The sequence below is a fragment of the Sceloporus occidentalis genome, unplaced genomic scaffold, assembly GCF_023333645.1.
Source record: "Sceloporus occidentalis isolate IW3139 unplaced genomic scaffold, rSceOcc1.0.p SCAF_3, whole genome shotgun sequence".
Lineage (NCBI taxonomy): Eukaryota > Metazoa > Chordata > Lepidosauria > Squamata > Phrynosomatidae > Sceloporus > Sceloporus occidentalis.
This window is the reverse complement of record NW_028316983.1, coordinates 231,929,196-231,941,819: the sequence shown is the minus strand read 5'-3', so window position 1 is coordinate 231,941,819 and position 12,624 is coordinate 231,929,196. Positions and strand designations below refer to the sequence as shown.

At 38.4% G+C, this 12,624-nt stretch overlaps 1 protein-coding gene across 1 annotated transcript in view; it reads left to right on the top strand.

Moving 5' to 3' along the window:
- Window positions 1-12,624, top strand: part of ENPP2 (ectonucleotide pyrophosphatase/phosphodiesterase 2) — a 120,149-nt gene that overhangs the window by 27,534 nt on the left and 79,991 nt on the right. The gene's annotated exons all lie outside the window — the stretch shown is intronic.

The window sequence follows — 12,624 nt, the reverse complement described above, 5'->3', positions numbered from 1 at the left end:
CGGATCCCTGCCCTCGGGCTTACAATCTAAAAAGACATGACACAGAAGGAGAAGGGAGTGGTGGAGGGAAAGGGTAAGAGGTCCAGCAGTTCCTCTCTACCTCCGAGGCCTGGACCAAGGCAGATGGACTGGAGGGAGGGCTTGGGTTCTTAATGGATGGTTAATCGTTTTCCAGGGAAAATACATACTCTCAAGTAGGATAATGCATATACAGTACATAGCAATACAGGAAATGGTTTGATAAACAGACAACAAAAGAACACCAAATAGCAAGCAACAATTATGCAATGCCTGGGAAGGCTACTCTGAACAGGATGGTTTTCAACTCCATTTTGAAGCTGGTTAAAGAAGTGATGGCTCTTGCTTGTGGGGGAAGAAAGTTCCAGGAGTGGGGGGCAGCAAATGAAAAGGGGCGAATCCGGGATGGGGCAGAGGAAAACCTGGGCTGAGACAGCAGACCTTGACTACCAAGATATAGTTCATTGGGATAATTAAGTTTGCTGGAAAAACCCAGATGCCTTCCAAGTGCTATCTAAAGGTGTGGTCAGTGGGATGGTGGTATCAGATGTCATTACCATCATCCCTGGTCTTTTTTTTTAAAGTGTAGTTTGACCATGTGAGTCTTGATTCCACTACACTTGGGCTGGCAAATGTGGAAGGCTAGGGGGCCACACTAGCCTCCCCCGTAGACTTTAGAGGGATGTACATCTTGGGCTTCTGGGTTGGAAGGCGGACCAAGAGGACGCATTCGCGGGAGCTCCGCGTTCGCATCAATAAGGCACTGTAAGGGGTTGCTGTTAAGAGGGCTAAGCAACCGAAATAACCCACGGTAAAAACATGAGTTTCAGAGGGGATTTCAGACACCCACCTATATTTATCTCCCGGGAAGACAAGCTGAAGGGAAGGTAAAGGGGGAATCATCCACGGCCGCGCCAAGCGTAGCGGGTTCGCCTGCGAAGGAACACCACCAATTTATTTGTTATTTTAAGAAGAGAAACCTTCTCAAGCAACCTGTTTAAAGCGGAGCCCTGATATGGACTGTCGGATTATTAGTTCCAATATAGAACTATACTTGTAAGTTCTATTTTCAAAAGAAAAAGTGTGGTCTCAAACAAGGGCGGCTTACACGACGTTGTTTGAGAGTAAGTTAATTTCCGAAAGGAAGGAGTGTTGGTGTTTAAAAGGACCCTTTTTCAAGAACTATGCTTTAAAAATATATACAATATATACAATTTTTTTCATTGTTGCTGGATGAAGCGGTTGATTGAGAACATCTGGAAAGCAAACTTACTGTGCTGGAGAAATCTGCTGATCTTGAATGAGTAAGACAGAGCTTGAATTTTCCCTCGGAGCGAGGGAGACACGGCAGGTAGAGGCGTGGTGTAATCTAACGCAAAGGACCTTGGGAGTTGTAGTCCAGAAGCCCAAGAACGAAAAAAGATGGATACTAGGAAAAAAACGCAAAGCCAAAAAAACAACTTATCAATTCAAACGCAGTCTCAAAGAAGACCCTCTATGGAAATCCAACCACCTATGGATCAAACTACTTTATATTTCGAGGAAATTAAAAGGATAACTACACAACTAAGTGTCCAAATGGACAACCTAAATAAGAACATGAACAATTTTAAAGTGGAAGTAAAAAAAGAATTACACAATGATTTGAAGGAAATAAAACAAACGATGGGAAAGATATCAGCTGAGATTTCCACTATAAAAGAAAAAATTAACAATTTGGAAGATAAACACATGGATATTCAAGGAGAATTGGAGGAAATCAAAGTAAGACAAGACTGCTACGAAGATGATCAATTAATTTGGGAAACAAGGGCCAGAGAAAGATGTATTAAAATCAGAGGACTTCCTGAACAAGATGGTGAGGATTTATATTTAAGACTGGTCCCAATTCTAGCAAAATATTTACATAAAGAGGAACAATTATGCTTACTGGAAATAGACCGGATGTTCAGATTGAACTCTAAAATTGCTAAACAAAAAAAAAAAAAATACCGAGGGATATTGTGATTTATTTTTTAAGAAAAGAAATGAAAGACCGGATCTTAAAACTACATAATGAGAAACCTTTTGAAATAGATGAGAAGGTACTTCAGATCTTTAAAGATGTCCTGGCAAAAGAGCTGAAACGGAGAAAAGAGTACAAATTCTTAACGACAGAACTGAGACAAAATGATATTAATTATCGATGGCTACTACCTGAAGGAATCACCTTTTGGTATAAAAAGAAAAAAAATTCAACTCAGAACTGTCCAACAAGCTAGATTTTTTTGGAACCAATTTACAAAAGAAAAAAAGAAAACTACTCAACAAAGTAATAAGGAACCTACAAATAGAAAACATCAAGTTAAGCAAGTTGAAAAGGATTTACAGAAACCATATCAATCTGAAAGTAGGGAAGAAACTAATATACTAACTCACATATTATCTAATCTGAGAATCTTAAAAGATCAACAAGATCGCATAGATGTACAGTGGAACCTCGCCATAGGCGGGTGCGCCATACGCGGCCTTGAGCATATGCGCTCAAGCCGCGGTGCGCGCGCGGGGCGGAAGGGGCGGCGTGTCCCATTCAGTTGAATGGGTGCGTGCGCCCGTTGCGCCCCGCACGCACCCGTTGCGCCCCACGCGCCTCCGCGCCGCCGTGCACAAGCCCTATTGTTTACAATGGGGCTCGAGCATAGGCGTAAATTGCCATACGCGGCGGGATCCAGAACGGATCCCCCGCTTATGGCGAGGTTCCACTGTAGAACCTGGAGCTTATGCTGCAATGAAGGATGGTGAAGATCCAAATCAAGATATGTCTTTCGAGGATGATGGAAATAAAAGCTTAATCTCCGATACATCTGATAGAGAATCTGTTTTCAATGAAGAACAAATTGCTTAAATTTTTGACATGAAACGTAAAATGTATAAATAGAATAATCAAGAGGAAAAAAGTGTTTTTATATTTGCAAAAGCAAAATTGTGACATATGTTGCATTCAAGAAACACATATGAAGAAACAAGATTTGAAATATCTTGAAAATTGTAGACTGGGTCAATGTTTTGCCTCAGGATCAGAGAAAAAGAAAAAAGGGATTGCGCTTTACTTAAATAATAATTTCAGGGCAGAAGAAATCCTGGATAACCCTAAAGGTCATTATATAGGAGTGATAATTCAAGTGTTAGAGCAAAAAACTTTGGTTCTTGGTATTTATGCACCCACGGAGAAAAATGATTCGTTTTATACAAATTTACTTAATAAAATTAAAGATATTAGCTTTGACAATATAATTTGTATGAGGGATTGGAATGGGGTCATAAATCCCCAACTGGATAGATTGTCGAAATTTTTTTTTAAAAAAAAACCAGGGGAAATTACCTAAATCATTTTTTGAGTTAATGGATTATTGTAAATTGTCAGATGCTTGGAGGCAGAAATATGATAAAGCAAAGGAATTCACTTTTTTCTCTGAAGTGCATAAATCTTCGTCAAGATTAGATATGTTCTTAATCTCTACAAATTTTTGTCCAGAAATAAAAGAGATAGAAATACTTCCAAAACCTTTCTCTGATCACAACCCAGTGGTAATGAAAATATCTGTAAAACAAAAACAATATAATTGGAGATTAAATGATTTGTTATTAAAAGATCATAAAATTTTAAATGAGGCAAAGAAAACCATCTCCAATTATTTTATAGAAAACACACATCCTGATGTTGATATAAAAACGGTATGGGATGCCTCCAAGGCAGTAATGCGAGGGTTTTTTATTCAAAAAGGTGCAGAGAAAAAAAAAAGAAAAGCAAAACAATCTAGGTAAGTTGCAAAAAGAGTTAAAAGAAAAAGAAATGATGTTAATAAAATCCCGAATAATAAAAATATTATAAATGAAATTAAATATACCCAAAAACAAATCTCGATGATCCTAGTAGAAGAAATAAATAAAAAAATGAAAGCAGCCAGACAAAGATTTTTTAGTGAAGCAAATAAACCAGGCAAATTGTTAGCATATAAATTAAGAGAATTAAGAAATAGCAAAACGATTATGATGGTAAAAGATAATGGACAATGTTACACTTCTCAAAAAGATAGCCAAAATATTTTTGCCAAATACTATGCAAATTTATTCAGGAAAGAGAACACTCCAAAAGATCAAATTATAAAATACTTAGATAATAAAAAATTTAAAACTCTCTTGGAAGAACAAAAAAAATCGCTAGACCAAGAAATAACACTTCCCGAATTAAGGGATGCAATCTCCTGTAGTAAAAATGGGAAAGCAACTGGACCAGATGGCTTCCCAGCTGAATATTACAAAGCTTTTCAGGAACAGTCAGAACACCATCTACTAAAAACCATGAACGGAATATTGGAAGGGAATATTCCGGATTCCTGGAAAGACTCTAACACGGCTTTAATTCCAAAACCAGATAAAGATCCGTCTAATCCTGAGAATTATCGCCCAATAGCGCTTTTAAACATTGATTACAAAATATTTACTCATATACTAGCGAAAAGACTAAAAGCGGTTCTTAAAGAATTGATCAGTGAGGAACAAAGTGGATTCCTCCCTAATAGGAAAATTAAAGATAACATCAGACATATTGTAAATTTAATTAACCTGCATGAGAATAGAATAGACAAAAAATTAGCGTTGATTTTTATTGATTTTCAAAAAGCGTTTGACAATGTAAATTGGTTGTTCATGAAGGAAAGTTTAAGAAGAATTAATATAGGAACGAAATTTTACACACAGATAGATAAAATCTATCAAACTCAATTTGCGAAAATCATAATAAATGGAGAAAAAACCAATAATATAACTATATCAAAAGGTACCAGACAAGGCTGTCCTCTCTCACCTTTACTTTTTATAATTACACTAGAAATTCTTAATAATGTAATAAGGGATGAGAAATCTGTGAGAGGGGTTAAAGTTAAAGATAACGAATTTAAGTTACGTGCATATGCAGATGATCTGGTTATTTCTTTATCAGAACCAATTAATGATATTATACATCTTAATGAAATCTTAGATAATTTTGGACAAGTCTCAGGATTAAAGATCAACAAAGATAAAACAGCTATACTACCAATGAATCTAAATAAAGAAGAGTTATCAGAATTAGAAACCAAGTCTACATATCGAATCCAAAATAAAATAAAGTATTTAGGTATAAACATTAGTACACAAAATGTTAATCTATTCAAAGAAAATTATGAGAAAACATGGAAAGAGATAAAAAAAGAAATGGGTAAGTGGAGCAAAATAGGTTTATCATGGCTTGGGAAAATATCCGCCATCAAAATGAACATACTACCCAAAATGATTTTTTTATTTCAATCTATCCCCATTATACTGAATGATTTACCATTTAAAATATGGCACAAGGATCTGACCAAATTTATTTGGGGAGGGAAGAAAGCTAGGGTAAGATTAAAGGAGATGCATGACAGCAATGACCGTGGAGGTCTAGCTCTCCCTGACCTTAAAATTTATTACCAAGCATGCTATTCTGAATGGATTTCAGATTGGTGTAAACTGGAAAATAAGAAAATGTTGCAATTAGAAGGGAACGATATTATTTTTGGTTGGCATGCGTATCTTTTTTATGGAAAAATCGATACCAATAAAGCTTTTACACATCACATTATAAGGAAAGCACTTATTAAGGTATGGGTAAAACATTCATCTCAAATATATAGGAAAATACCTTTGTGGGTCTCAATTAACGAAGCGTTTTACAAAAATCAAGAATTAGCACCAAATACATGGTTAACATATAAAGAAATAACAAAAAAAGATCTCAGATCAAAAAAGTTAATCCTTAAATCACAGGAAGAACTAATAAATGAAGGCTATACAATAACGTGGTTTAATTATAGAGAACTTAAAGAAAAAATTATAATTGATAATAAAAAAGGATTTGAACTAGGGAAACTTGAAATGGACGAAATTATTTTCTCCAATAAACCTCATAAGATCACCAGATTTTACAGATTTTTGCTAAAACAAGAAATGCATGAAGAATATATTAAAAAATCAATGGTAAGATGGGCCCAAGATTTACAACATACAATTCCCTTGACTCAATGGGAAAAAAACTGGAATAAAAGATTAAAGTATACGGCTAGTTATAATTTAAGAGAGAACTATTATAAAATGCAGTACCGATGGTATTTGACACCTACCAAACTGGCAAAAATTTACAAAGATATCAATTTTGGAATTTAAGTTTAAAATGGTACCAGAACTGTATTTATTGAATATGGTTAGTAAGGAAGCATTAGAAAGAAAGCATGGGAAATTATTATTCTACTTGATAACAGCTGCAAGAATAATATACGCAGCAAACTGGAAAAAGAAAACTCCAATTGATTTTGATAAATGGTGGTTAAAAATTTTAGATATTTCAGAAATGGATAAATTAACGTGTCTGATTCATGGAAATTCGTGGGAAGTTAGTAAAGAGATATGGAAACCTTTGATCGTCTTTTTTCATAAAGAAAAAAACATAGAAATGAGTTTGGAATGAAAATTAATAGTTATAATATAAGTAATAACAAAAAGTATCCAATCCTCTTTCTTACATGCCATTTATTTTTTTAATGTTATTAATTTGTACATCTCAATTCAAGAATAGCTCGAGTATAATATATTTCTTTAAAGATCTCAATCAAATATGCAATGGAATATTAATTATTATTATTATTATTATTATTATTATTATTATTATTATTATTATTATTTCCTTAAAGGGAACACTTCTAATTTGAGGACTGAAAAGGAAGGGGATCCCAATGAGGATATACTGCTCTGTAATGTCATGTAACTATAGTTTAAGGTATGACAATCCAAGTAACAAGCTTCTGTAGTTCATAATGTTATTTTGTTTCAACAGAATAACAAGTCAAATAAGCAGCAAGTAAGTTACAAAAGAAATACAAGTTGAACTAATCAAACAGTGGCCTGTTACAGACTGCCAAAATAAAGCTGCTTTGGGTCTCTTTGGAGGTATGCTGTTTAAATGATGCATGCATCCTAAGAATCCAGAAGCTGCACCAAAGCTGCACTCCAGTGCTTAGGAATGGAGTGTGGCTTTGGCACAACCTCCGGACTCTTAGGACACATGCATCATTTAAATAACATACCTCCAAAGAGACCCAAAGCAGCTTTATTTTGGCAGTCTGTAACAGGCCAGTATCTCTTTAAGAAAGAAAATATCAGGAGCTTAGGAAGCACAAACTATGTTTTTATTAAGATGTCTGTTATTGTGTATAGTTATATGTTGCAAGTTTTTTTGTTATGTCCGTTATGTCTGTTTGTTTTACTGGAAAACTTAAGAAAGATTAAATTAAAAAAAAAAGAGGGATGTACATCTTCAGTACACCTGCTGCCACAAACAATAAATAATAATGCTTTTTGCCATCAAACTTCCTCTATGGGTTACGGAATCATTTTCTCCATGTTTTGAGGCTTCCTGGGGCCATTATAGGTCAAGGGGAAGCCTTTTTAACTACAGAAGGTGAGCAGAAGTCATTTTCTCTTTGCTTTTGTTTTCAAAAAGTCCTCTTTGGGGAACTTAATTTGGTCCAGGAGGCTGCAAAATGTAGTGGAAATGCACCCGTTGTCCTGTAGTGGACATTTTTGGGCAAAACAATATTTATGGGGGGGAGGGAAATATGACCCCTGGGGGACCTTGGGGCCACATGTGGTCCACAGACCATGTTTTGTGTATCCCTGTACTACACCAGTGGTGCAGACACCAAATTTCTTGGGTTATCGTTGATGCATTCCCTAGTTCCTTCTCCTCCCCAATCTACCACAAAATTTTTAGAGAATGATTTTGGAATTTCAACTTCAAGGGTATAGCCACATGTGGCATCAAATAAGCACTTTTTAAAAACTTTCCTTTTTGTTTAGAATAAATGTTAACACTTAAATTAGCTCAAATGTACAGTTGGCTTCTAACATGCCTCTCTTCTGCTTTTCTGTCCCATAGTAAATGTAAACACATGACACTCATAGTGGGAAAGAGGTACAACAGCTTGCCTGTGTTGTGTTAAAACAGTTTATGCTTTGCTGGGTGCTGCAGTTTTGCAAACCCCCACACTGCTTAACAATGTGTGCTTGAAGTCATGCAATCCAGTGTAAACAAATATGGCTTGGGTTTTGAATAAACTGGGCATCTCTTTGTAGAATGTAACATGTAATTTCAATGAGAAACCTCAACTTCTTCTGAATTGTAATTGCTTTGCCACGTAAACCGCAGGGGAAAGACACAGCTGCACAGTGAGGAGCGTGTGTACAAGATAGAGATCAGCTGCTGAAATATATACATTTGACTGCCAAACAAGAGAAGCTTCTATGAATACAATTTGGAAGAACTCAGTGCATGGTGTTTGGTGCTGGTGTAAACCTGCCCCCCCACATGCATGTTGTAATGAATTGCAAAAGGGTGTTCAAGATTTGCACTTTCGGTGGCACAAATGCTACAGTTTAATGATGAAGACCCTCTTTTAGTTCAGGAACCAAATTCAATTTCAGAAGTTTTTGGAAGCCCATATTCCAGTGGTGGATAGCAGAAAGGGAGTCTTAGCATGTTAATACAGTTGACACTCACTATCCAAAGATTCATTATCCATGGATTCAACCATCCACAGCTTGAAAATATTTTTTAAAAATCAAAAAGCCAACCTTCAGTTTGCTATTTTATATAAGAGACATCATTTTACTATGCCATTATATTTAATGGGATTTAAGCATCCATAGATTTTGGTATCCATGGGGGGGGGGGGGGGGTCCTGGAACCAAAACCCAGTGGATACTAAGGGTCCACTGTATTGCTATTACTGGTATTGCAAAATACTAGCATCATCACTACCACCATCATCGTTCCTCACCCTATATGAAAAGATCTTGGGCTGACATACAAGTGAAGGTAATACAAACATGCCGACACAGTTTAAATCAATAAAAATAATTTAAATAAATTCTAAATTCTGTTGCTGCATGCCTTCAAGTCATTTCTGACTTATGGCGATTCTAAGGTAGGGGTTTTCATGGAGTTTTCTTGACAAGATTTATTCAGAGGGAGTTTGCCTTTTCCTTCCTCTGAGAGAATGTGACTTGCCCAAGGTCTTCCATGGCTGAGTGAGGATTTGAACCTGGTCTCCTGTGTTCAAACCACTATACCAGACTGGCTCTCAGACTAAATGTATTCAACATAATTAACAAGTCAGATTAAAAGAGTTGAAACTCATGATCATTAGCATTTGAAATAAATCAGTGAGACCTAAAGCCTTTGGTGAACAGCTAGGTTTTCACTCAGTGCCTAAATGAAACCAGTGTTGAAGCAAATCAGGACTCCAGGAAGAAGGCATTCCACAACAGGGGTGCCAGAGCTGAAAAGACCCTTTCCCATGTCCTCACACAGTGTATTAATTGTGGGGCACAGAGGAAATGCACCATTGTCACTGCAGATCTTAATACTTGGACATTCACATATTGGGAGAGGCACTTTCTCAAATATTTGTCTCAAAAGTTCTTACTGCTAGTAAACAAGTTTTGGAAGAGGCAATTCAGACTTTCGGAATGAGAGGAAATGAACAGAACGCAAACAAGGAAGCTACCAAAAGAGTGGGATAACAGAAAAATGAGTGTGGACATCTTGGAGAACCTAAGAAGTCCAGGTTAGTACCCCTGGAGAACCAGATCAAGCCTCTTGAGGGGGCATCATTAGAGGAGTGCACGGGGTATGAATGGAACTGGGTGGCCCCTCAGGGGGGGTTGAACACACAGTGGGGCTGTTGCTGCTGTCCATTCCAAGACCCCCCTGACTGCCTCCCTCCACCAGTCAGGGGGCCTTTGCCATCCCTTGGCTGTGACTGCTGTTGGGGGTGGGTACTGGTGCCACCCAGTAGCTCCTTTCTTGTCTGGCGGGACTGCTGACTGCTGCAACCCCACCAGCAATGGAGTCACAAGGGGATGTGTGGTGGTGTGGCCCACACTGGATGACACCCCAGAAGAGGGTGCCATTCAGTTGGGCCCTCCTCCCATGCCAGCCTGTACTTTTACTCATGAGGAGAAGGATGGGGCAGCACCGAGGGAGGCTTGTGTGCTCATAGAATCATAAGTTGTAACAGACCATAAGGGCCATACAATCCAACCCCCTGCCATGCAGAAACTCACAATTAAAGCATCCCCAACCAGGTGGCCATCCAGCCCCTGTTTAAAGACCTCCAAAGAAGGAGACCTCATCACTCTCCAAGGCAGCATATTCCACTGTTCAACAGCTCTTAATGTCAGGAAGTTCTTCCTAATATCGAGCTAGGCTGCTAGCTCTGCCCCCCAGTGACTCACAGAAGTGACTCGCAGAAGCCCCACTCCCTCAGCAACAAACATGCTCTCCCAAGTTTAAAATTTTTTAGAAACTCAATCAATCAAAAAGGCCACCCAGAAACAGTTTTCCTTCTTCTCCCTGTGCAGGGACTCTCACTGTGCAGGGCTCCTTGCATCATGAGGAAAGTCCCAGAAGCCCTGCTCCCTGGCCCCCTGCACTGGGTGACACCAGGTGCAGGGAAACCACTGCCCACCAGTGGCTGCTGCTGGGAAGAGGCTTCTTCTGGGTTTGGTGAGTGTGCTGACCAGGCAGGAAAGTGAGTTGCATCCCTTTCTCACCAGGCCAGCAGCTCTGCCAGTCCATGAAAGGTTGTGGGTTGGAAGCAGCAGCCCACTTTCACCAGTGGGTGGCTTCTGAGTCTGGCAGGTCTGTTGGCCAGGCAGGAAAGCGATTTGCCCCCCTTTTCTGCCCAGCCTGCAGCTCCAACAGACCCCTGAAAAGGTTGTTGAAGAGAGGAGAGGGGTATTTAAAAATTATCTGCATGGGGTGTCAAATATACTAGTTATACAACTGGGTTCCTCACCCATGCTTTAGTTGCAGTCCTGCATTGAGGAGAGAATTAGTTTGAATGACCTCCAAGGTGTCATTCAACTCTATGACTCAATTGTATCACAAGGGCTATCAGACAAGAGCAGCTGGTTAATGAAGCTGCATGGGGGGATCTTGATTTCTGGACCTCTTGCAGTTTGTTATCAATGCTTTCTTTGATTTTAGTGGTCTAGATCTGGTGCCAAACTATGTAGCACTGATAGTGCTGGAGTCTGTAGCCTGAGCTACACAAGTGATAATTTTGAATGGATCTAGAAAAGTTAACTTTTGAAAAAGAAAAGAGGTTTGACAATCATTAGTCTGCCCCTTTAAATGTGGTTGTTGCTAAACAGTTCAGTGAAAGCTGTTTTCATCAGGTGGGGTTGTTCTTGCTTGGTAAATAATTTCCTTGAGCAAATAAAATTAACTGACAGTTTGAATCAGAACTCTATCACACTATGATAAACTACTTTTGTAAATAGGACTGTTCATCAAAGGCAGTAAAAGTGATTTGTTGAAGACTTATTTTTATTTTGGTTTTAGATGTGACAGTTTTCCTAAACCTGATGACCTCCAGATATGTTGGAATGTAACTCATTGGCCAAGCTGGGTGGGAATGATAGGAACACATCTGGAAAGCAACAGGCTGAGGAAGGTTGAACTGTCACATGGGGATCCCCTTTTTAAAAATGCATGATTGTCCATACCATGACAATTTTGATCCATGTTTTGTACTCATGCGTGATAAGTGCCAAATATTATATTAGTGAGAACTGGTTCACACTGTTGTACTTTAGGGCTTTGGTCTCAGAGTCTCTAAAGTCTACATCTCTGATAATAGATGCTAGAGATGAAATACACTTTGGGTATGAATGCTAAGAACAAATTACAGTTGATCAGGTTGAATCCAGATGTAAATCATTCTTAGAGTAGACCCACTAAAATAAATTGAGTTTGATTCAGTAGTCTATTCTAAGCGTGACTTACATCTAACCTATGGCACTAAATGCAGGATTGGCCTTCCAGATGATTTTGATTTGCAGTTCCCAGCATTTCTCAACATTAGCCAGGACTGGTGGGACTTGCAATCAGACATTGAGAGGACTGCTCTTTGCCTTTCCCAGCCTCCATACAGTGAATGCAATGAGTGCATTTCATGACATGAAGGCACGCAACAATAATTCTGCATTTGGGAGAGGGAGACAACTCTGTTGTTGTTGTTGTTGTTGTTGTTGTTGTTGTTGTGTGCCTTCAAGTAATTTTCAACTTACGGTGACTCTAAGGCAACCCTATTACAGGGTTTTTGTGGCAAGTTTCTTCCGAGGTCATTTGCCATTGCCATCCTCTGAGGCTGACAGAGTATGACTTGCCCATGGTCATCCAGTAGACTTCCATGGCTGAGCCAGAATTCACACCCTGGTCTCCAGAGTCTTAGTCCAACGCTCAAACTACTACAACATGCTGGCGCAGCAACTCTATATATGGCTTAAGTCTGGACTCAACCCATTATGGCCATCTTTTAAAACAAGAAATCTCAAAGAGGTGTTATTTCCTTCTTTGCTTTAATTAAATCTTAAATGTAATTACAAAAACCCAACAACATCCCAGGCTGGAAATGATGCACACACATTGGGTTTCTCTTTTCTCTGGAGTCTCAAGCCATCCTCCCATCAGGGAGAGGAATCAAAATG